At 38.8% G+C, this 26,111-nt stretch overlaps 1 protein-coding gene across 1 annotated transcript in view; it reads left to right on the forward strand.

Annotated features, from left to right (window-relative positions):
• The first annotated feature begins 13,484 nt into the window (after positions 1-13,484).
• Positions 13,485-26,111, forward strand: part of SLC25A39 (solute carrier family 25 member 39) — a 41,133-nt gene continuing 28,506 nt past the window's right edge. Inside the window, exon 1 of the mRNA XM_031966020.1 lies at positions 13,485-13,614. The gene's annotated coding sequence lies outside the window, so the exon portion shown is untranslated. The remainder of the gene's footprint in view (positions 13,615-26,111) is intronic.

The following is a 26,111-nucleotide window of genomic DNA, read 5'->3' on the forward strand; positions in this document are numbered from 1 at the left end:
TTTCTCTTAGCGTCAGTTTCCTCATCTATAAATGAAGAAGTTCCACCAAATTAGCCTCTGTGGTTCAACACTAAAACAATGACTCCAAATCCAAGGTGTCCAGACCTTAGGTTTGGGTCGTAATCCAAGCATCCACTGGAGTAAATGGAGATGCAATAAATGTTTTGGCAGGAGAACAAGAGCTCCAGGAGGAGGGGGAGGCTAGAAGCCTTTGGTGTTTATCCAAGAGATCAGAGAGTGCTTCCTGGCATTTGAGCTGGACTTTGAAGGATGGGGAAGATTTGAAGAGGAGAGAAAAAATGTTCAAACAGTATGAATAGAGGCCCATGAACAAGAATTCATTTGGCATGTGAGGAGACCATTTGGACTCCAGATCTTTTAGGGGGGAGGGGGGAAGAAGAGACAGTGAGGGAAGACTTTTCAGTACATAACCAAAAACTAGAAAGAAAACAAAAAGAAACTCCTGGCAGACCAAAATAGATGTCCCTGGATTTTAGGAAACACAGTCTAGAGCTGTAAGGGCCCTTAGAGATCCAGGCCAATTCATCTCATTATCCTGATGAGAACTGCAGTTCAAAGAGAAATGACTTGTTTAAAGTCATAGAACTGCTAAGTGGCAGAGTCAAGCCTTTAACCCTGGTCCTCTGTCACCAGAGCCAGTAAGTACTCTTTGCTTCTAGGCTTTCATTAAGAAAAATCCATTATTTTTACTTTAAATCTTTAATATACTTGTATATTTAATTTATTTTAAATTAGATAATTTGCTTTTCCACTGCTGATTAGAAGCAGCAATTTAAGAGATGTACTGAGCAAAAAGTATCAACCTGGCAAAGCAATCTCTTCTGTGTCCCCTTTCTTCTCTTTCCCAATCTAACCTCAGGTTTTTAGGTGCCTGGTTGCTACCACCTTACTATGGCCCAACTGACATTTCTGTGTCCCTTTCCCCTATCATTTGCCCCCTTCACTGTTCCACCTTTTATGTGAGCATCTCCTATGAGGACACTGATGTGGCCATCTGCTTCCCTGCTCATCTTAGTGGACTCTCCCTGGGAGACTTGTCAGCTAGCTCAGATATATGCCTTGTCTGCTTGGCACCTTTCTCAGAGTCCCTGGAATCTGGCTGATTGTTGTGTCTCTTGGTATAGTGACAGCAGCATAGCTACTTTAGAGGGTGGGGTAGAAATGGGCTGGTGTCTTAACTGGAAAGCCTCTTAGCCATTTATAATCCAGTGTTTGGTTTACTAAGAGCTTGTTGCTCCTTCTTGCTAAAGCAGGAGGACCTGTTAAGCAGAAGACTCTGGCCTTTCTCAGGCCTTATCATTCTGCCTTGAAAACTCTGCAATGGCATGTTTTGGTGTGGGTGGATTGGCCCAGGGGAGAACCTGTGTTGGAAATCCACTATTACCACTGGCCTCTCCAAGGAAAAAGTCAAAGAAATCTTGTTCTCTTGCTTCCCTGCCTTAAATATACTGAAGAGAAAAAAAAAAAAAAAAAAAAAAAAAAAAAAGAGATGACATCAGAAGCTTATTTGATGGTTTCCAGCCTATAGCTAAATGCCCCCAGTTCCTTTCTTCTCCTAATTCTTTCTGTTTCTACTTTTGTCTATATCTTTCTCCTCCACAGAACTTATGCTCTTCAGGCACCAGGGCTTAGTGCTCTTCTTCCTGGCATCAGGGAGACATCTGTATTGGCTACATCTCCCCTCGCTTTTCCTTCCTCCCCTTTCAATCTTCAATCTTCCAGTTTGTTATTAAACAATCACTGCAGCCAATTATAGGTAACTCAGTCTCAACCATGCTCTCGGCTCTGCCAACTTTCAAGCCTAGGATAAGACTTCAACCCTCTTATCTGCCGTGTCTTTGCCCATCTTTACAATTGGAGAGGACAGACCAGGTAGCCAACCAAGAAAGCTCAGGAGACTTCATATGGTCAGAAGTCTGTGCATTATGATTGCATAATGCATTATGCGTTATGATTGTCTGAGGGATTTTCTTAGCAAAGTTTGCCAATTTCTTCTCTAGTGGATTTAGGCAGAGGGAGGTCATGTGATTAGCCCAGGTTCATATACCTAATAAATATTTGAGGCTTTATTTAAAATCAGGTCTTCCTTCCTCTGAGCCATCTGGCTGCCTCCTAGACAAAAGGGGTTAAGTGACTTGTTTAAGTTTATTTAACTAGTATCTGACGCTGACTTTGAACTCCAGGCTCAGTGCGCTTCCAGTATATTGCTTGCCTTCTTGAAGGATGGGGGAAGGAAAGAATTTGGAACTCAAAATTAAAAAGAAAAGAGAATGTTTTTAAAAAAAATTTACATGTAATTGAAAAATATGTAACAAAATAGATTTTTTTTAATTTTAAAGCTTTTTATTTTCAAAACATATGTACAGATAATTTGATAACATTGACCCTTGCATAGCCTTTTGTTTCAAATTTTCTCCTTCTTCCCCCCACCCTCTCCCCTAGATGGCAAGCAATCCAATATATGTTATACATGTTAAAATATATGTTAAATCTAATATGTATAAACATATTTATACAATTTTTTTGCTGCACAAGAGAAAAAAGTAAATAAGTAAGAAAACAAAAAGCAAATGAACAACAAAAAGAGTGAGAAAGTTATGGTGTGATCCACATTCATTTCCCATAGTCCCCTCTCTGGGAGTAGATGGCTCCTTCATCACAAGATCAGTGGAATTATCATCAATCATCTCATTGATGGAAACAGTCACATTTATCAGAAATAATTGTCTTATAATATTGATGTTGCCATGTATAATGATCTCCTGCTTCTGCTCATTTCATTTAAGTTTCTCCAGGCCTCTCTAAAATCATCCTCCTGATCATTTCTTACAGAACAATAATATTCCATAGCATTCATATTACTCAGCCATTCTCCAACTGATGGGCATCCACTCAGTTTCTAGTTTCTTGCCACTACAAAAAGGGTAGCCACAAACACAAAATAGATGGTTCTAAAAAGACAGAATGTTTAGAGCTAAAAGAAACTTTGGTGATCATCTCAGAAGGGGAGAATAGAGACAGGAGAAAGTAACTTGTCTCCCTTAGAAAAGTAAAGCAGGTAGAGTTGGAGTTCATCTCATGGTTCTACTTTGGGGAGGGGTTAGGTATGTTAAGGGTTAGGGGTAATAGGAGTGTTAATGGGGGGGTTAACGGGGGAGAAAAGATTCTTAGGAAGCTTCAGGTTTTTTAATAGAATCTGTTAGCGCTGAAAGTGACCTTAGAAATATCAATATTGATCATATAATGATAAATGTTGGAAAGGATGTGGGAAAACTGGGACACTAATGAATTGTTGGTGGAATTGTGAAATGATTCAGCAATCTGGAGAGTAATTTGGATCTATACCAAAGGGCTACAAAACTGTGCATTTCCTTTGATCCATAGATGTCACTACTGGGCCTGTATCCCAAAGAGATCATAAAAGAGGGAAAAGGGCCCACTTATGTAAAAATGTTTGTAGCAGCCCTTTTTGTAGTGTCAAGGAATTGGATATGGAGTAGATGCCCCATCGGTCATGGAATGATTGAATAAGTTATGAATAACTGAATAAGTATATGAATGTCATCGAATATCATTGTTGTATAAGAAACAATCAGCAGGATGATTTACATGAACTGATGCTGAGTGAAGTTAGTAGAACCAAGAGAACATTGTAAACAGTAACAGCAGCATTATGTGATGATCAACTGTGATAGACTTGGCTCTTCTCAACAATGTGGTGATTCAAAGCAATTCCAATAGACTTGGGATGGAAAATGCCACCTGGATCCAGAAAAAGAACTTTGGAGACTGACTGTGTTCAAAGCATAATGTTTTCATCTTTTTTGTTTGTGTGTTTGTTTTTTCTTTCTCATGACTTTTCCCTGTTTGGTCTGATTTTTCTTGTACAACATGACAAATATGGAACTATGTTTAAAAGGATTACACATATTTAATCTATATCACATTGCCTGCTGTTTTGAGGTGGGGAGAGGTAAAGGGGAGAGGGAGAAAAATTTGGAACACCAAATGGACAAAAGGAATGTTGAAAACTATCTTCGCACGTATTTGGGGGAAAATACTATCGAGGAAAAAAATACTAATCATCTGACTTAGAGTTAGACAGAGCACTTTGTGTAATCCTCATTTCATAGATGAAGAAATAAATTCACTTACTCAAAGTCACACAAACAGTAGTAAATGTTCTCCAACAAGAAATCTACTGTGGATGGGGATAGGTGGTTTCCTATAAATAAGGACTGATTATTTGAGTACCATAGGGGAAGTCCTTTGAACATTTGCTGAGTTCTAGGAATTTTCAAAAGGCACAAGGAGGATGCCATTGAATTAAGCATCAGAAACATAATTTGAACCCAGTTTTTCTGCAATCTAATCAGTCAAACATTCTTTTCCACAAACCTGTTCTAAAAATTGTTTTGAAGCTAGAATTATTTTCTCTTATTAATTTTTCCCTGTCTTAATTTTTATTTGCATTGACCATCTTTTTTAAAAATTCTAAACTTTTCAAATCTGTCCTCAGATACTTATTAGCTGTGACTTTGGGCAAGTCATTTAATCCTGATTGACCTTCTTTCCCCCAAATAATAAAATTCTGAACTTAGACACCAAATAAATTTGAAATTTCTACATACATGGAATAAAAAAAAATTGTATATGAAACAGCAAATATCTATTTTGTACAAATTACTTTTCTTTTAAAATGTAATATAAATTTATATAACAAGTAGCCAAGCTTTTCTGCTTGTTTGTGATTCTGGCCCTTCCTTCTATGCATTCATTTAAAAGTATTGTAATGCCAAAGAAACTGAGCAAGACAGAGATTAGAGACCAATTCAATAGTTTATTAAATGGAGAGAAATACTGGGATCCATGTTGATCCCAGGGCTAGCCGAGACTATCATCTCAAAGAATCTAGCCCTGAGTCTCTGGGCAGGGAGCCTTTTATGGAATAACAACAATGGAGGGACCTAGGTGGGGATAACCTCATAGAAGGAGGTTACTGATATTCTAATGAGATTAAGGAATGTCTATAAAAACCTTTATCTCAACCATTAAGAGGAGACGGTCATAACCTAAGGCAGAATTATGAAATAGGACAATTGGAGGAACTGGTCACCCCATTAAAAGAGAACTTTGGCATAACATTCCCCCCTTTTTCTCTTGGAACTGTTCAAATCTTTGAATTCCCTTCCTCTAGAAGGCCTTTGCACTATAATTTGAACAACCCTATGTGAAGTAAATAAAAATCAAAATAAAGCTAGCCCAATGCAAGGACTTATGGCAAGGTCAAGTCTCTCCCTGATAACTCCAGAATTAATCAGCAATACACAAAGTTCCTTATTTCAATTATTTCTGACAATCAATTGTCAGATCCTCTGCAATTGGGGAGCATATGGACAGCTGTGGTCATTTGTGCATGACTTGGCCTCTGCTTACAGAGAGCAGCAGGCTCAAGGCAGTTGTGTTGCCCATTTAGAGGGCCGGCTCCAGGGAAGGAGGGTGAGGCTTGGAGCGGCTCCACCTGTCCTGCCCAGAGGAACAAACAGCTGCCACTAGAATACAGATTTTTGAGCAGATTATGCACAGTTAGACCAAGGCAGGCAAACCCCAAACTTTTAGAGGCCTCGATATCAACAAGGTCCTTTTAAGTAAGGTGAAATACTAATTAAGGATCTGGAGTAACAGGAGTGGAGAAACAGCTCAGAGAGACTGCCAGTTCCAAGACAGGTATCCAATTTCTGGTTGTTTCTAAAAAAAATAATGCCCCAAAACTGAGTCTGCCAGGGCAATTCCAACAGAATAAGGGATTTCCAAGTTAAAGCACAACCAGCAAATCGTAGTCTAGTAAATTTAAGCAAGGAGTAAAGGACTTCCAATTAAATCTGAACTAGCAAGATACCAGTTTTCCCAATTTCCTATTTCTTCTCCTCCCTTTTTTTTTTCTTTTGGAAAGGAATTAGCAAATGACCATCCCACATATAAATCATACACATATGCATATACATAACAGACTAAAAGTCCCTCAAACATAACAGCAACAGTTACACAAGTTTAACAATTTCCATCCCAAGTCTTAAACACACAGTAATACAGTGAAAATTCTAACAAGTAGACCACTTTCCCACTCCCCCCATCAGTCCGAATTATATCAGGAAAAGTGGGCGATGGCTGTCAATTGCTTCTTCATGCTGAACAGGGACAATGCTCAGTCCGAGAGGGGGATGGGTCTGTAGTGTGGCGAGCTGACAAACAAAGGTTTGATCTAGGTCCCAGAAGCAAGTCAATATATCTGCAATTTGACCAAATCTAGAAATAAAAACAAATCTAACAAAGAAAAGTTAGAACAGTTTGAGATAGAAAAACCGGTCCACAAGGACTGCTACAAGATGTGGCCTCTCATTAGTCAAAAACCTTAAAAAAAAAACTTGAATATCCAGACACAATATCTAGTAACCAATAGATGACCAGACCAAATACTTATTTGCTCAAATATTTAGGATATAATGATTACCAATGACCAGATTGGAAGGGTGGGGAGCTAAGTCAAACTAAATTTCACTCCAGGCTAACTAAATGGCTCCTATAGCTGAAGTAGCAGCAGTGGGGGTTGAGTTTAAATCTTTACAAAAGATCCCTACCCCACCCAACATTTAAAGTAGCAGAAACCAGTGAGTGGGTGGGGGAACCCCATAAAACCTACATGTCCAGCAGAGCATATAATCCATTTCTATCTCATTTCAAATAATAAAACAACATAGTTTCTTTCTCTCCTTCTGGCCCCATGTGGCCATTATTCCCAATGGACTTCTCCTAAGCCCAGCTTGGCCAGGGATGAAACTTTCAGAAAAGTCCTTGTTACATACTTTAGGTAAAATTAGAGGCACATGACCTCTTTTAGGCAAGTTAACAGAACTTCTTTAACAAGCTATTGTTCCTTTAAGATCTTATACTTAAGGAAAACCAATTCATTTCCCAAATTTAGAATCATCTTTAAATTCCTAATCAAATGTTTTCACCAGCTGGAGTTCAGTATTGAAATAACCAATTTCCAAATTTGATCATTGTTCTTAAATTTAACAGAGCTCTTAAGTTACCGAAACAGACAGACAAATTACAATTTCACAAAAATCACATAGAACACAGAGCACAACTAGACTGTCTAATAACATACAAGACATACAGAACACTAATCACACTTAGACCGCACAATTACAATATTCAGCAGGACGCTAACATTAAAGCCAAACCAAATGGCGTTTTTAAAACCCCCAGTCTTTGTAGATAGCCCCCTGAGCATGCAAAAGCGGGAGGGGCCGGCATTACTCTAACACAGGATGACTCAAACAGGGAAACTGAGTCCCATTTTCAAATGTATATACTTCCCACTCGATGGAAGAAGTGGGAGGACCTCTCTTAGAAATGCAAAAGACGGGCCTTTGTTTCTGGAAAAGAGTTGGACAGAAAGAGTTTCCTCAAGCAAAGCATCTGCCTCAGGAAAAGAGTTTTGAGGCGGTGGAGTGCCTAGATCACACTCCAGTAGTGACCCCTGCGTCCAGTAGGCCACTCATCAACCAAGCAAATGGCACCCCCAAAAAGGGCACCCCAAGTGACAACCGCGTCCGGTTATTCACTAATCAACCAAACCAACCCGTACCCCAAGGGCACCCCAAAGTGACAACCGTACAACCATGCAGTCCAGTTATTCACTAATCAACCAAACCAAACAAAACAAGTCTTAAGACATAACCAGATGGTACCCCAAAAGGTACCCAGACAAACTTACTCTCCTGTGGCCAAAATGGGGTTGTCTACCATGAGGCTGTTGTGGCTAGAAACTGCTCCTTTCCTGGAGGCTCTGGAAAGAAATCCAGGAAGGCCCAACCTCTCCAGGTCAAGAATTCAAATTTTCAGCCACTGCCCAAGGCAGAGACCTGAAAGTCTCATCTCTAATCCTGCTCATTTTCTAATTATCTCGCTGGGGCTTCCAAATGTAATGCCAAAGAAACTGAGCAAGACAGAGATTAGAGACCAATTCAATAGTTTATTAAATGGAGAGAAATACTGGGATCCATGTTGATCCCAGGGCTAGCCGAGACTATCATCTCAAAGAATCTAGCCCCGAGTCTCTGGGCAGGGAGCCTTTTATGGAATAACACCAATAGAGGGACCTAGGTGGGGATAACCTAATAGAAGGAGGTTACTGATATTCTAATAACATTAAGGAATGTCTATAAAACCTTTATCTCAACCATTAAGAGGGGACGGTCATAACCTAAGGCAGAATTATGAAATAGGACAATTGGAGGAACTGGTCACCCCATTAAAAGAGAACTTTGGCATAACAGTATTTTAATAGCTCTCTTCCTTCTATCCTTTTTCTTTACTTTCTTCCCTTTTCGTCCTCCCCCTCTTTATCCCTCCTTCCTTCCTTCTTCCTCTTCTTTTCGTCCTTCCTATTTTTTTGCCTATCCTATTTCCAGTGTCCCTTTCTCTCCTATCCTATTAGGAAAGAAAAAAAAAAAAGTCTTATCATAAAAAAGCATAGTCAAAACAAATCCCCATATTGACCATGTGATTCATTCTTCATCCTGAATCCATTACCTCTTTCTATCAGGAAGTGAGTTACAAACATAAGTCAACATCTTTCCTCTGGAGTCATGGCTGGGCACTGCATTGATCAGAATTTTTAAGTTTTTCAAAGTTGTTCTTTCCAATATTGTTATTGAATCAGTTCATACAAGTCTTCCTAGTGAAGAGTCAAATGGACACCCACAATTTTAGGAGAGCAAGAGATTTGGGAGAGCATAATTATAAAAGAATATTTATATAAAGGTTTGAGACATGGAGCAACCATAACAAAATATCCATCACAGATTACTAAGATTTTGCTATTTTATTATATTAATAGCACACAGGAGTTAACAAGAAAAGAAGTTTTTAACAATTTACAAGGCCACCTGGTTACTCAGGGTGTCATAATTAGATGTCTCTTAAACTGTCCCTTTCATCATTTTTTATGGTGCAATATCTATTGTATTCATAGACCATAGTTTGTAGTTTCCAGTTTTTTGCTATAAGGAAAAGCATTGCTATAAATATTATTCATATATGGGTTTCCTCTCTCTCTCTCTGTCTCCTGAAACATAACTATTTCCCCCTTCTCTGCTCTCTGTCCCCAAATCCTACTTTGCCAAATTGTAGCTATTCCCTTGAAGATCTGGCAAAACTTAGATGTAAAGGAAAGGGATTTTATCCATATCTAAAATGCTTCCTGTCCCTGAAATATACCAATCCTGTCCCAACTTCCAGCAGTTCAACTTACCCCTACACATATACCCAAATGGAATATTTGAATGGATAAAGAAGAAAGCTCCCAGGGAATTCTGAAAAGCAAAGCTGAGCCTTGGCTATTTGGTAGTTCAATTGGGCATGCTGGAAGGTTATGTAGATCAGGTAAACTCCCTGCTGGCATCTCAAGAACTCTGAAAAACAAGAAAAAAGGGACTGCCGGGACCCTCAAACCTTGTCCTAGATACTACAAAAGGTATCATAGTTAATGTGGAAAGAACTCTGGTCTTAAGAGTTGGGAAACTCAGGAAACCTCTCCTAGAAACCTATATCAGAGGCTAACTTGTGTCCTGCTTTCTAGAACCCCCACGTCGGAGTGATTAAAATATACCTTCCTAGTGGAGAAGTGATGAGGAGGAACTCCTGAGGATGGTGGAAAAATGGAGTCCATTTATTACAAGGTCTTTTCCCCTTTTACACCCTCATACCCTTAAGTAACAAAAACATGCACCAAGTATAGGGCACATGGGACCATAAACAACTTGTTATTGTATGTAGTTGCCACCTGGTATCACTCTCCTTCAATCACAACACAAGTTGTCACTGCCCCTGACTTCTCAGGAAGGCCAAGAGCCCTTAGGGGAGATGGGGAGTTGAACCAGACATTGTCAGCAGGTTCCCTCTGGGCTGAAGGGTCTTATACCTCATCCAGAGTTTCCCCACTGTCTGTGACCCTCTACACTTACTCTGGAGTCATTTTACTTTTCTGACCTCATATCCTTCTTTGTAAAACAAAAAGATTGGATTAGATGACAGTTCTTTTTTTTAATTAATTAATTTTTAATAAAGCTTTTTTATTTTCAAAACATATACACAGATAATTTGACACTTACCCTTACATAACCTTGTGTTTCAGATTTTCTCCTCCTTCCCCCCACCCTCTCTCCTAGATGGCAAGCAATTCAATATATGTTAAACATGTTAAAATATATGTTAAATCCAATTTGTATAAATATATTTATACAATTCTCTTGCTGCACAAGAGAAATCAGATCAAAAAAAGAAAGTAACTGAGTAAGAAAACAAAATGCAAATGAACAACAAAAAGTGAAAATGTTATGTTGTGATCCACATTCAGTTTCCACAGTTCTCTCTCTGGGCATAGATGGCTCTCTTCACAAGATCGTTAGAACTGGCGTCAGTCATCTCATTGTTGGAAAGGGTCATGTTCATCAGAATTGATCGTTGTATACTCTCATTGTTGCCATATACAATGATCTCCTGATTCTGCTCATTTCACTCAGCATTAGTTCATGTAAGTCTCTCCAGGCCTTTCTGAAATCGTTCTGCTGGTCGTTTCTTACAATAATATTCCGTAACATTCATATACCCAACATTCAGCCATTCCCCAATTGATGAGCATCCACTCAGTTTCCAGTTTCTTGCCACTACAAAAAAGGCTGCCACAAACATTTTTGCACATGTGGGTCCCTTTCCCTCCTTTAAGATCTCCTTGGGATATAAGCCCAATAGAAACACTGCTGGATCAAAGAGTATGCACAGTTTGATAACTTTTTGAGCATAGTTCCAAATTGCTCTCCAGAATGGCTGGATGTATTCACAATTCTACCAACAATGTATCAGTGTCCCAGTTTTCCCACATCCCCTCCAACATTTGTCCTTGTCTTTTCCTGTCTAGATGACAGTTCTAAATCTATACTCCTTGCCTAAAGTCACTTACACAGTGCCACAACTGCAGCAGGCTCTTAAGGTTGTGATTTTTGATGTGGGGGTTGGCACCAAAAGTTGGGTTTGGTCATACAAAGAATTTACAATGCCATTCTCTTTGGCAAAAGGTAGATTTATTTAGGGGGACAGATTACAGACAAAATGTACAATAGACTCTAGCAATGGTAAATATGAAATAGAGGCAGAGCATATGAAAGGCAAGTTCCTCAGAAGAACTCACAATTACCCAGTAGAAAGGGAGAACCCCATGAGGTTGAAGCATGCTCTTAGCTGGCAGACTAAATTCTGAAAAGAACTTAGCATCCTAAAAGAGTTAGTTAGCTGTAAGGAGGAGAAGTGGGGTTGGGAAGCATGGTGGAGTTAGGAGAGATACTACGTGGCACAAGGTAGAGTGCTGTGGTAGCCTGACCCAAGGAAGATAGCAGCAAAGCTATGGACTATAAATTGTTTTATAGGGAAAATTCGGCCTCAGAGTCTTAACAAAACTTTGATTTCTAATTGGATTACCTTTAGAGGGTGGGACCAAGGAACTAACTGATTTTCATAATCAGAGTCTTTTTCCTGCTTGCCTAAAGGATTTTTTTTTTTTTTTAATCAAATCCTCTGCTAACCACAGCTGATATTGCAGACCTCATCATTTAGGTTGATTGAATTGAAAACTTTGTAACCTTAAATGAAATACTTCTCCAGGAGCCCCAGCTTTCTCTTCTTAGGGATATGTCAACAAGCAAAAAGTGCTTACTGTGTATCCAATACTTGCCTAGTCTCAGGGATTCCAAAAAAGGCAAAAAAGAATTTCTGCCTCAGGAAGTTCGTATTCTAAAAACATGTAAATAATTACTGTACATGCAAAATAAGAAGGATTTAATATCTGCCCTAGTCCCCTTCTGAGTTATAAGGCTAGAGTTTTTGTTGACTTTCAAGCATCATGTAAAAACGAATCATTCTTATGAAATCCTCTTCTTTCTAGGCACTTAAGAGTTTGGAGCTTAAGAGACCAAACTGATGACCTCTCACATACCCCTCCAAATTCACTTGCAAATGGAAGCATAAGGTCCACGCAAGGAAGAAGTGTTTGGTGTGGATTCTACAGGATTAAGAAATCCAATTTGGAATCAGAGATTTAGGATTTGAACGCTCCATCTTCTGCTTATTTCTCTGTGTGATCCTAGATGAGTGACTTCCATGTCATGCTATGTTATGCCATGCTATGCCAAGGAAACTCTGCCCACTGGAATAATATTGTCTTTTAGTGCTACCCTCTCTTTATCCTCACCAATTTCCCTAACGAGACTTTATGCCTCCCTGTCAGAACTCCTCTACTGAGGAATTCAGCCTTTCTATTCTTTCATAGTAAAGGCTGACTTCCCAATGCCTATGATAAACCTCCTTTATCAATCTAGCCTTTTTAGGTTTGTAAATTCTTTTACAAAGAATCTCTGCACTGCCAGAAGGGGGTTCCCCAAAACTCCCTACCTTTGCGCCAAATCCCAAGGGGGTGTAGGGGAGTCAAAACTCTCCATTTGGTTCCCTGAATCCCAAACCTGCCACTAGAGCATATCATTTAACTCCCTGACCACCAGAAACCCTAATCTCATTTTGGTTCCCTAAATCTAGACCTCATCATTTGGTTTCCTGACAAATGGGAATCCCAAAATCTAAACCTCATCAAGATGATTTGTGAGATCTCCTTTACTTCTAAATTCTATGAGCTCAGTGGCTTTGCTGGAGATATGGCAACTGGAGCAGGAATGAATCTGGGCTCCATCTTCATTTAGCACTCCATTCAGAAAGGAGGGACAGGAAGCCCCTGAACAGTGTCAGAGCCACCACCTTGGACGGTGGATTTTTATCACTTTGGGGATTCTCAGTATAAACTCATATTGGGGCAGAAGTTTAACTGTTCACTTTCATTCTGACCTTTTGCTTCTCTATCAATAATTCTTAAATCTCTTCATGACAGCTTTCCCTCCTAATCTCTGAATCTTGACACCACTTTCCTTTTCATCTCTCTCTTCCCTTTTCTGAGTCTTTTCCATTCTGGCCCTCCTTCAGAATGCCTCCCTAATTTAGTCACTTATTTGCTTCATCCCCTAGCCCTGAGGTCCAGTTGAAACTCTGTCTTGATTTGTGGAATCTATTCATACTAGGAGACATTCAATCAATGTTTTCTCCTACTCCACAAATATTTTCAAACCACTTTACAGGAAAGAAGGACCACAGGAACATAGGTTTCTGTTCCTAGGGGAAAGAAAACAGATTTCTTTCTTCTCTAACTGCTCCCCTTCTTCACACTACCCTCCCCCCATCAAGTATATAGAATCTGAAAGCATTGTTATCAAACTCCAGGCACCTGACATCCAGAAAGAACCTTAGAACACCAACATCCAGGAGAAAGAGTCCAAATATGGTTACCATGACGATGGACCCTGAGAGCCTCACACCGGCCCATAGGACAGGGCAGAGCACCTTGGGGGAAGACTCAAGGTGATGAGGGCCTGCCCGAAGCCTGACTGCTAAAGTAGAAGTCATATCCAAGTGGAAGGATCCCAACAGGTAAAAGCCAGAGATGATTACCCCTAACTCACCTGGCTTTTGCCAGTCTCCCCCACAATTCTGCCAGTCTTCTTTCCATTTTGTGTTTTTTGATTCTCTTTTTATAGCTTCCACTTCCCCAGAGCCTTATTGAGATCTCTGCCCTTTAGCAGATCAAAGTGAAGCTTCCCTCACCTGGGATATCTACCTGTCAGCCCTTAGTTCAGTTAAACTGAAGTACACATACCTACTTTATGTCAAGAGAAACAGTCTACCAATAAATGAGATAATAATGTCTGGGAAGCTCTGATCTACTCTAGAGGTGAAAAAATCTTGGGATGCCCTTTCAGTTCTCTTAGCAAGTTTTTCCTCATCTCTGTCTGCATAGAGCCAGGTTCCCCAAATTAAAAATGTATATCCACTCCCGTACACCCCTGTTTTGATAACAAGTGGTGCCTCAGTCTGCCTGATTGATCGATGACTCACTCCAGCCTCCACAAGATCAAAGGCCAACTTTTTTTAAAAATAGTTTTTTGTTTTTCTAAATACATGCAAAAATAGTCACCTTCTCAAAATCTTGTATTCCAAATTTTTCTTCCTCTCTTCTCTCTTCCTCCCTCCCCTAGATAGCAAGTAATTCAATGTAGGTTAAACATGTGCAATTCTTTTTTTTTTTTTTGAGCTTTTTATTTTCAAAACATATGCACAGATAATTTTTCAATATTAATCCTTACATAGCCTTGTGTTCCAAATTTTCCCCTCCTTCCCCCTACCCCCTACCCTAGATGGCAAGTAATACAATATATGTTATACATGTTAAAAATGTATATTAAATCCAATATATGTAAATATATTTGTACAATTATCTTGTTGCACAAGAATGATCAGATCAAAAAGGAAAGAAAATGAATAAGAAAACAAAATACAAACGAACAACAAAAAGAGTGAGAATATTATGGTGATCCACATTCAGTTCCCACAGTCCTCTGGGTATAGATGGCTCTCTCCATCACGAGATCATTAAAACTGGATTTAATCTCATTGTTGCATAAAAGTCACATCCATCAAAATTGATCTTTGTATAATGTTGTAACCATGTACAATGATCTTCTGGTTCTGATCATTTCACTTAGCATCAGTTCATGTAAGTCTCTCCAGGCTTCTCTGAAATCATCCTGCTGATCATATCTTACAGAACAATAATATTCCATAACATTCATATACCATAACTTATTCAGCCATTCTCCAACTGATGGGCATCCACTCACTTTCCAGTTTCTGACCACTACAAAGCGGGCTGCCACAAACATTTTTGCACATGTGGGTCTTTTTCCCTTTTTTATAATCTCTTTGGGATACAGGTCCAGTAGAAACACTGCTGGATCAAAGTTATATGTGTAATTCTTTTAAACATTTCCATTCCTGGAGAGACTTACACGAACTGATGCTGAGTGAAATGAGCAGGACCAGGAGATCATTATATACTTCAACAACAATACTATATGATGACCAGTTCTGATGGACCAGGCCATCCTCAGCAACGAGATCAACCAAATCATTTCTAATGGAGCAGTAATGAACTGAACTAGCTATGCCCAGAAAAAGAACTCTGGGAGATGACTAAAAACCATTACATTGAATTCCCAATTCCTATATTTATGCACACCTGCATTTTTGATTTCCTTCACAAGCTAATTGTACAATATTTCAGAGTCTGATTCTTTTTGTACAGCAAAATAACGTTTTGGTCATGTATACTTATTGTGTATCTAATTTATATTTTAATATATTTAATCTACTGGTCATCCTGCCATCTAGGGGAGGGGGTGGGGGGGTAAGAGGTGAAAAATTGGAACAAGAGGTTTGGCAATTGTTAATGCTGTAAAGTTACCCATACATATAACCTGTAAATAAAAGGCTATTAAATAAATAAATAAATAACCATTTCCATTATGCTACACAAGAAAAATGAAATCAAAGGGGGTGTTGGAATCTTTACAAATTGTAAAGCCATTAGAGTTGATAGAGACAATAATTATCTAATTTAGCATGGTTCAATATGATTGATTTGATCTTAGATGGAGATATTTTGGGCCAGAACTTGAAACAAAGTACTTAGTACAACTGATAGAAATAATGCTTGTGTTCACATCTTTAGAGTTCATAAGTATTTAAGTACTCAATGGAGTTCACACATTTGGGAGATTTCAGGGTATAGCATGAGATATCTGAATTTACACTTCCCTTAAGCCCTGCCTTCAGAAGGAGGAGTTAACCTTTGGGAGATCATATAGATAGAGGAAGCTCTTAGAGCTTGAAGGTCTGTCTTCAGAACATTCCCTGGGAGGAAGCCTACAAGCCCTCTCTCCAAGGCAAGAGAGATTCATTGCATCTTCCACCTTGGTGCTGGCTGGAGGCTGAAGAAAGCAGAGGCAAAAGCAAAGGACAAAGCTGCAAGATCTCTTAGAACCAAGCAGAGAGATAGGCCTCTCAACTAACTGGGCTATTTTGGAAGGAGAAAATAAACATTTGCATTTTTACCAGCTGGCTGCATTTTGGGTGATTAATACTTGTAATTGAAACAAAGGCTGCCTCCAGAAAACCTCCCCGAGAAACCTGCTTTCTCCCAGAGAGAACCATCTTATTATTAATTTTAAAGAAGAAAAACACCAACATTTTGGCACCCAATGTGGGGCTGACAGGCCCTTCAGTGGATTTCAGTGGAAAAGTCTCTGATCCTGATTTCAGTGGAAAAGTCTCTGATCCTGATCCAGTGGAAAACTCTTCTTGACCCAGAAATTAGGATGAGTACAACAAAGAAATTTTGTTAAAAGAGTTAAAGTAGAATTTCAGCTAAGATGGGACAGATGTTTAGAAAACAGCCTTCTGTTTCTGTTCAAGGAAAATGTTGAGAGAGCATTGTTAAGGTTATGGAAAGCCAAGGTTTGATTATAATTTTGCAGCAGATCACTGAACTTTTAGACACTGTTAAAACATATGTCCTTGTTTCTCTCTGGAAAAAAAATTGGATTTAGACAAATGGAAATTAGTAGGAGAGGATCTTTGTCAATTCTAAATAAAAATGGACCTAACTCAATTTCCAAAGACATAATTAATACATACAATTTAATACAATTGGCTATAAGAAGTTATTTAAGTGTTAGAATGAAGAAAAAGAAAGTGCAGCAGGGAGAGGTGCCAATTAAACTAGGTGATAAGCAGGAAATTTCAGATAAGAATGGAGTTAAGTACAATTCTGAGTGTGATACTTCACAGAGGAGGAATTAGATCATGACCCTCCCCCATCAATTAACCCTTCATGGGTGGAGAAAGAAGGGGGAGGGAGAGAGGCAGAAACACAGTCAGCTTCTCCTGTGAAGCAGAATTAGAAGAGGCATTAAGGCAAAAAATGAAGAAGATGTATCTGATTTTATAAATGCATATCCTGTGATTGAGAAGCTTGACTCTTCAGGTCAAAAAAAGACCTTTTTTCCTTTTAATTTGGAAAAAATTAAAGATTTGAAAAAGGGTTGCACTCTTTATGGGGCTACATCATCTTATGTGAAGATGTTACTAGATAATTTGCCTTATGAAATCTTAACCCCAAATAATTGGAAATCCATAGCGTGGACATGCTTAGAACAGGGAAAAAATTTATTGTGGCTTTCAGAGTTTCATGAATTATGGAGGATTCAAGCCCAACGCAATAGGCAAACAGGAGCTATTGTACAAGTTGCTTTTGACCAATTAGCTGGTGAAGGTCAGTATGCAGAGAATTCAGAACAGATTTATTATCCCATAACAGTGTATGAGCAAATTTCTAAGGCTGCAATAAAAGCTTGGAATTCTCTCCCTGGACAGAAAGATGGAAGTAAAGCTTTCACAAAAATAGGGCAGGGTCCCAATGAACTTTTTGCAGATTTTGTGGGACGTTTGCAAACAGCTGTAATAAGAACCATTGGAGATAATGGTGCCACAGAAATAATGACCAGACATCTGGCTAAGGAAAATGCCAATGAGGTTTGCAAAAGAATTATATGGGGACTAGACAAAGATGCTCCTTTAGAGGAGATCATAAGACGCTGTGCCACAGTGGGCACAAATGCTTATTATACCCAAACTATGATGAACATGGAAAGAGAGGGTCCCTCTTGGCAAGGGACTTCTAGAGAAATTCGTCGATGTTTTCAGTGTGGAAAAGTTGGACATTTGAGAGCTCATTGTAGATATGGAGATAGAATGAGAAGACAGGGTGAGAGAACAAAACCCAAAACCCCATACCCAAAATGTAACCGAGGCTTTCACTGGACCTCTGAATGTAGATTGACTCAGGGAAATGAGAGAGGAGGCCCAGCTTCAGGGCCCCAGGTGGGGTAAGATGGCAGCTGAGGTTACACCCAGAGAGTCTTTAGAAATTCAATAGTGAGATATGATCAATCAGCCAAAAGGCAATTGGATGGAAGAAGGTACACAATCAGTCAAAGGGCAATCAGAGGGGAAAAGGGGATTGCAATTAGGAAAAACAGAGTTGTATGCAGTAGAGACTACTAAGATATCCCCTGGAGAGGTGAAATCTGTTCCTGTCCAGCCTATGGATCCCTTGCTTCCAAGCACAGTAGGCTTGACCATTTTACCTCCGGAGAGTGCTTATAAAACAGTGGCCATCCACACATTGATGTGGGAAACATGAGAATTTGTAGCTAATATCCCAGTCATTAACACAGGTAGACAACCTGTGATTTATCAACCAGGAGAAGTAGTAGCATCAGGCTTACTATTACATACTCCTAATAGACAATCTGATGATAGTTGCCCAGATTCTGATTTCAAGCGGCAGAGTCCAGGAATATTTTGGACTGCAGCTGTGACAGATGAATGACCTATGCTCACTATTTATGTGAATGGAATATCATTAAAAGGATTAGTAGACATGGGTGCAGATCATACTGTCATTAGAGGTGCTAGCTGGCCCAGTCACTGGCCAAAGATTAAGGCAGACACCTACATGTCTGGTGTAGGAGGATCAATAGCAGCAGAAGTTAGTGCTGCCCCTATGAGATGGACATTTGAAAATGAGACAAGAGTTTTTACTCCTTTTGTGATTGAAAAAATTCCCATCAATCTGTAAGGAAGAGACATTTTACAGCAGACAGGATTACAATTAAGTATTTTTGCTGGTTGATACTGTCAGTAGCATATGCTTGTCTCAAAGATATGCATGTCTAAGTACACACGGCCGGTACAGTGAAACTGCGAATGGCTCATTAAATCAGTTATGGTTCCTTTGGTGTCAGATGTTTCTTAAATCTTCTCCTTTGTTTTGAGGTTTTTCTCTTTTTCTGTTTTCTCTCTGATGGACAAGGCGAATACGGCTCGTTGGCATCCATCTGATTCCTTCTCCACCTGTGGAGATACAAGCAAACCCTCTTCCCCAAGCAGTTAATCTATCTGGTCCCTTCCATTCACCACTTTCTGGATCTCTCCACATCACCTGGCGATTATCTAAAGATAGTGGAGCTGCTTGCACTGGACATTGCTCTTCTGGTGGGTTATAAAACCTGTCTGCTGGAGCCAGTGCATCTTTATCAAAAATTTAAAAATTAATGGTATAGAGAACTAAATTTAGAAGTTCTCTAGGGTTACCTGTGGTTCCCCCTTTCTTTTGTTTTTGGAGGAGTGTCTTAATGTCTCTGTTTCTTCTTTCTACAATTGTTTGATCTTGAGGATTAAAGGGTATGCCAGTGGTGTGTAAAATCTTATACTGTGCACAAAAGTATTCAAAATGTTTGGAAGTATATGTGGGTCCATTATCTGTTTTTATTTCTTGTGGCACACCCATAATTGCAAATGCTTGTATGAGGAATTCAGTGACCACTCGGGCTGTCTCTTTTGCTGCTGGCATGGCAAAAGTGAATCCTGAAAAGGTGTCTACCACAACATGGATAAAAGACAGACAACCAAAAGATTTATAATGGGTCACATTCATTTGCCAGATTTCATTGGGTCTCAAACCATGAAGGTTCTTCCCTGGAGGGAGCATAGGAGGGTAGAAAGGTAGGCAAGCTGTACAGCTTTTTACTATGCTCCTAGCTTCCTCTTTTGTTATCCCAAATTGTAAACGTAAAGCTCGAGCAGCCTGATGGTATTTAGAATGGGATTCCTGGGCCTCCTGAAATAAAGGAGTACTAAATAACATAGTTAAAAGGCTATCTGCCTTTGAATTTCCATCAAAAATAGGATCTGGAAGTACACTATGCGAATGGACATGCAAGATATAAATCTTGCCTGGATGCTTTCTCACTTACTCTTGAAGTTCCTTAAAGAGCTGATATATATTAGAAGCTGCAAATTTTATTTGGGCTGTGGCAATTCTTTGTACCACACCTACTGAATAGGCTGAATCAGATATTATATTTATATTGCCTGGGTAATAAGTGAGAGCTAGCATGATTGCATATAATTCGTTCTGCTGAGTGGACTGAAAAGGAGTTCTGACTACTCTTTTTATTGTTAAATCATGAGAGTGTACAGCACAAATATTTTGTTTAGATACATCTGTAAAGATAGTAGGTCCTTTAAGAGGAACCTTAGAAACCTTCTCCTCAAAAATCCATTGCCAATTATGCAACAGTTTGGTTATCTTTAATGGAGACCCGTGTGTAAAATTTGGAGCTGTGGCCAATAAAATTTGCCACTCTGGGATGGTCTCGCAGCTTACATTAATTTGTGCGTTAGTATAAAAGGTGTATATGTTATCAGGTCTTGTCCCAGATAATTGTACTGCTCTCTTAATAGCCTTTAATAAAATTCTAGCCACAAGCATTGGGTAAGGAGTAAGGCTTTGCTCTGGTTGTGCTGGGAGGTTCATCCACTCTTATCACACTGTATACTTGATGAAGGACTGCTGTGGGTGCCTCTTTCGTAGCAAAAACTGATATTTCCAAGGGTTTTTGAGTTACTCTTTCAAACACATTGGATAAAGCTAGTTCAACTTCTCTCAAAGCCTCTTGCGCTTCTTTTGTAAACTGGTGTGGTGAATTTAAAGCAGTGTCTCCCCTTAAAATGTCATATAGGGGTTGTAATTGATTGGTAGTTAAGCCTAGCACTAGACGCATCCATTGGATATCTCCTATTAATTTTTGGAAATCATTCAAAGTATTTAACTTCTCTGTTCTTAAAGACAGTTTTTGTACTGTAAGTGCCTTAGGATATATTTCATATCCTAAATATTGAAAAGGAGCATGCCTTTGAATTTTTTCTGTAGCGATATTAAGTTTGTAGTTTCTTAGTGTTTCTATCGTCTTTTGTAGACATGCTTCTAACATTTGTTCCTCAGGTGCACACCCCAAAATATCATCCATATAATGCAACAATATTACCTTTGGAAATGCTTTTCTTACTGGAGTAAGAGCAACAGCAACATACATTTGGCACAAAGTAGGGCTATTTTTCATTCCCTGTGGCAAAACTGTCCATTTATATCTTTTATAAGGCTCAGCTAAATTAACACTGGGCACTGAAAAGGCAAATCTTTTCATATCCTCCTTATCTAGAGGGATAGAATAGAAACAATCCTTGATGTCTATAACCCAAAGAGGCCATTCTCTAGGCAACTGAGTAGGAGATGGAAGTCCAGGCTGAAGAGTTCCCATAGTTTCCATCTGTTCATTTACTTTTCTTAAATCCGTTAACATCCTCCATTTTCCAGATTTCTTTTTTATAATAAATACTGGAGAATTCCAAGGACTTAGAGAAGGTTGTAAGTGTCCTTGGTCAAGTTGCTCTTGCACTATATCTACTAAGACCTGAATTTTATCTCTTGTTAAGGGCCACTGTTCTACTCACACTGGTCTATCAGTTTTCCACTGAATAGGAAGAGGTGAGAGTGCTGGCAGGCCTTCAACAGCAGCCCTGCCTAAAAAGCCAAAGTACTTACTTGTAATCCTATCTGCTGTAAAATGTCTCTTCCCCACAGATTGATGGGAATTTTTTCAACCACAAAAGGAGTAAAAACTCCTGTCTCATTTTCTAATGTCCATCTCATAGGGGCAGCACTAACTCCTGCTGCTATTGATCCTCCTACACCAGACATGTAGGTGTCTGCTTTAATCTTTGACCGGTGATTGGGCCAGCTAGCACCTCTAATGACAGTATGATCTGCACCCATGTCTACCAATCCTTTTAATGGTATTCCATTCACATAAATAGTGAGCATAGGTCGGTCATCTGTCACAGCTGCAGTCCAAAATATTCCTGGACTCTGCCGCTTGAAGTCAGAATCTGGGCAACTATCATCAGATTGTCTATTAGGAGTATATAACAGTAAGCCTGATGCTACTACTTCTCCTGGTTGATAAATCACAGGTTGTCTACCTGTGTTAATGACTGGGATATTAGCTACAAAGGGGAAAAAAATGAGAAAGAAAAAAAAGCGAGCAAACCAACAACAATAACAAAAAACCTGAAAATACTATTCTTTGATCCACATTCAATTTCCATAATTCTCTGTCTGGATGCAGATGGCTCTTTCTATCATTAAGTATGTTAGAATTGCTTTGAATAACCTCACTTTTGAAAAGAGCCAAGTCTATCACAATTGGTCATCACAAGATTGTTGTTACTATGTACAATGTTCTCTTGGTTCTGCTTATTTTACTTAGCTATAAATTAATCTAAATTCCTCTCATCAGTCTGCTTGTCATTTCTTATGGAACACTAACATTCCAATACATTCATATATAGTTATTCAGCCATTCCCCAAGTGATGGGCATCTACTCAGTTTACAATTCCAAAGATCAACTTTTTAAAGGCTCAGTGTATTTAGAGCTAGAAAAGACCTTGGACCATTATATTTTACAAAAGAGGAAGATGAATCCTAGAAAAGGAGAGGAAAAGTCTCTTAGGTAGTAACTAGCAAAGCCAAAATTTCAAGTTAAGTTTAAGCATATAAAAAAAAAAAACAAAAACAAAAAAAAAATAAGTTTAAGTATATATGAAACAAACAAAAAAGAAAAATAAAAAGAATCCAGAAAAAGAAGATGTTTGTGGCTCATGTAGAAAGCTCCCCCAGGAGACAACTCTAGCCCTTTGACAAAATGAAAATACCGCTAAAAAGGCGGCCCTTTTAGAGCATCACAAAATCATACTCAGAGTTGGAAAGAATCTCAGATATTATTTAGTTCAACCTCTTACAGGTGAGGAAATTGAGGCTCAAAAAAATATAAAGCCATTTATTGATAGAATGTAGGGCAGTGAAGTCAGGAAGACTCATTTTTCTGACTTCAAATCTGGCCTCTGGTTATTGTCTAAACTATATGACCCAAGGCAAGTCATTTAGCCCTGTTTTCCTCAGTTTCTTCACCTGTAAAAATGAGTTGGAAAAGGAAATGGCAAACCACTCTAATATCTTTACTAAGAAAAACCCAAAAAGGGTGATGGGGGGAGTGAGGGTATATGACAAGTCAGACAGGACTGAAAAATGACTTAAAAAAGAAAAAATACTTGAGGGCACACACTGTTTTTGCGTTTGTCAGGTCTTCCTTGATTTCTTCATTCTTTAATCATGTTTTAATGTATATACTTTTGCATATGCCTGCATATACACACATATATGTATATATACTGTCTTTTATATGCTATCTCTCCAGATAGAATATAAACTCTTTGGAGGCAGGGCCTTTTTTGGGAGGAGTGGGGAGTAGGGTGTCAAGCCTTTCCTGATTCCTAGAGCTCTTCTTCACATGGAGTGGTTTCTTACAAAAAAAAGTGTGTGTGTGTGTGTGTGTGATCTCTCCAGAGAGAAAGTGAGCTTAGACAGGGATTATTTTGTATCCTTGGAATAGCATAAAGCCTTAGAGTATATAAAAGGATAGGTGCTTACTAAATTCTTGAATAATTCCCCAAGGTGTCATATATATAGTAAGGGTAGGTTTCAAATCACAGTCACACTATTTGGAAGTTATAAGGGACCTCAGAGGCTTTATGATCCTCTGATATCATAAGGCATTTCTATCATAACATGAGAGAAATGATTTTTTTCTCTTGTATTAATAACCAAATTAAGACTTAAATTTCTTGTGAGTTTTTTCTTTTTATTTACTCATTCAGGAACCACTCCTTGCAGGTCAGTCTTTGAAGGATATTTTCCATCCAACTAGGAGAGTTTACTCTAAAGTATAAGTAGGGTTAGAGTTTGGGAAGGTTAGGATTGAAGAGGTCAGTATAACAATTCTTAGTTCACAATGCACAGATGACAAATTCTTTTTTGATTTTCTCTTAGACAAAAGGTACATTTATTTAGGAGAAGAAATTACAGAAAAAATGAAGAGGCAAAATAGGCACCAGACTGGTAAATATGAAATGGATTTGGGAGAGCAATAAGGTTACCAAGGAAAGGAGTTTGGAAAAAGCCATTAAAAGGAATATGATATGTGGGGTGAATTTGGCAGGATAAATTCATAGAGGAGTTTGTCAAATTAACTAGAGTAAACTATAGTAAGAAGAAAGATGTCATTAAAGAGAAGATGTTATGACGAATGAGAGTAGCTCATAGCTAGCTTAGTCTTAGCAAAGATCTTCATTATAAGCATGTCTTTTATAGAGGAAAGATAACTTTGGGGGTTTCTCAGGGGAGGAAAAGAAATAAAGGTGAGAACAGAGTTTGCCTTGGAAGATTCTAACAAAGGCAGTCTGGGAAAGCCTGGTTTTCCATTGTAGGTATTTTAAAGATACTAATCAAGGCAGTCTGAGCACATCTTGGTTGCCTTAACTATGATTAATAAGATTGTGGAAAACTAAGTTCCCAAAGTGAGTATTTTAAAGCTTTTCCTGGAAAAGGGAGAGAATAAGCTGATTTCAGGATTCACATCAGGATTATCTGGGTGAATTCCAGCTCTAAAAGCATAAGACTCAAACTCCTGAAACCCTTTATTATTCAATGTGGTTTGGATGGAGATAGATCCTTTAGGTCCACAGTTCTTGGAGGCAGCTAAGTCTCATGATCAAGTTGTGTTCTCAGCAGGAGGAACTAAAAACTTTTAACCTACTTCTTCCTTAATAATGCCCACTCCCTCATTGATTGTTCACCAAGCAGGGTTGGTCTCTGCTGTCAAGGGCACCCACTTTTCCAAAGCATTGGATGATCTCCATGATCTTTGTCTTTGCTTATAGAGACACCACTGACCATCAATTTTTTGATTACTTGCTAGCCTCATTCATAAATCGATTATCAGTTACTCAAAAACTGTCTCTTGTGCTTTTCATCCTGATATCATTTAGGAGATCAATTTCTAATTCCAAATAATGTATTTAGGGTTCAGCATCAAATGATATTGATGTAGGCACCACATGTGAGGATTTGGTCATGTGAAAAACTTACAATGGCCTTCTCTTTGGCAAAAAATAGGTTTATTTGGGAGAAGAGATTACAGATAAAATGAAGAGACACAATAGACACCAGCAGTGGTAAATATGAAATAGTATCAGGAGAGCATATCATTAACAAGGAAAGGGGTTTTAACAATTAATGATGGAAAAGACATGTTCCCTAGTGACATTCACGATTAACCAGGAGAAAGGGAACATCCCAGGAGGTTGGAATATGCCCTTAGATGGTAAGTACCCGAAAAGAGTTAATTAGCTATAAGAAGGAAAAAGAATAGAGGCATGGTGGGGGATGAGAAGAGAGACACTACATGGCATGGGAGAGGTGAGGAGAAAGATACTGTAAGGCAGAATATTGTAATAGGTGTGACCCAAAGGGGCTCAGAAAAGATGGCATGAGCCCTGGACAGATTTATAGGGGAAACTGTACCTCAAGGGCTTGACATAATTCAGATTTCTGAGAATTACAAAGAGAAAATTAGGCTTGATTTCAAAAAACTGCAACATGGCAAGGTAGGGTTACCCATCCCTCCACAGAGGGTAGGACCATAAGGCTAAATTGATTCTCATCGGTGCCCTTTCCTACTTGCCTCAGGGAGTAATTCCATTAATATTTCAGCCACCTAGTTCTTTCGGACCTTATCGGTTTTTCTCACATAGTTAATAAATAGTTGTCCAGACTCTTTTTGAAGGGGAGTCAAGGAAGGGGAATTCATCACCTGGCAAGGCAGTAGCAAAGTTTTTCTTAAATTCAAACCTAAATTTCCTCTTTGTAATTCCTGTCCATTGTTTCAAGTTTTGCCTCCTAGGGACATTTAGTCTCTTCTTAGTATAACAGCTTCTTACATACTTAAAAACCAGCTATCCTGGCACTGGCTCTCTGCTATTGTCCAGTTTTTTCTTCTGTATAAATTCTGGTATTACTCTTCATGATGCTGGTTGCCATCTTCTGGACATTCTTCAGCTCATCATTGTCAAAATCCTGATGACCAGAACTTAAAATGATAACATAGTTGAGATTTGAGAACAACAGGAAAAGAATAGAACCACCACTTCCCTATTTCTAGGAGCTCTGCTTCTCTTAATAAACCCTAGATTTTTTTTTTTTTCAGAACAATTGCTATTTCATTCTACC

The sequence above is a fragment of the Sarcophilus harrisii genome, chromosome 4 (genome assembly GCF_902635505.1).
Source record: "Sarcophilus harrisii chromosome 4, mSarHar1.11, whole genome shotgun sequence".
In the NCBI taxonomy this organism is placed as follows: domain Eukaryota; kingdom Metazoa; phylum Chordata; class Mammalia; order Dasyuromorphia; family Dasyuridae; genus Sarcophilus; species Sarcophilus harrisii.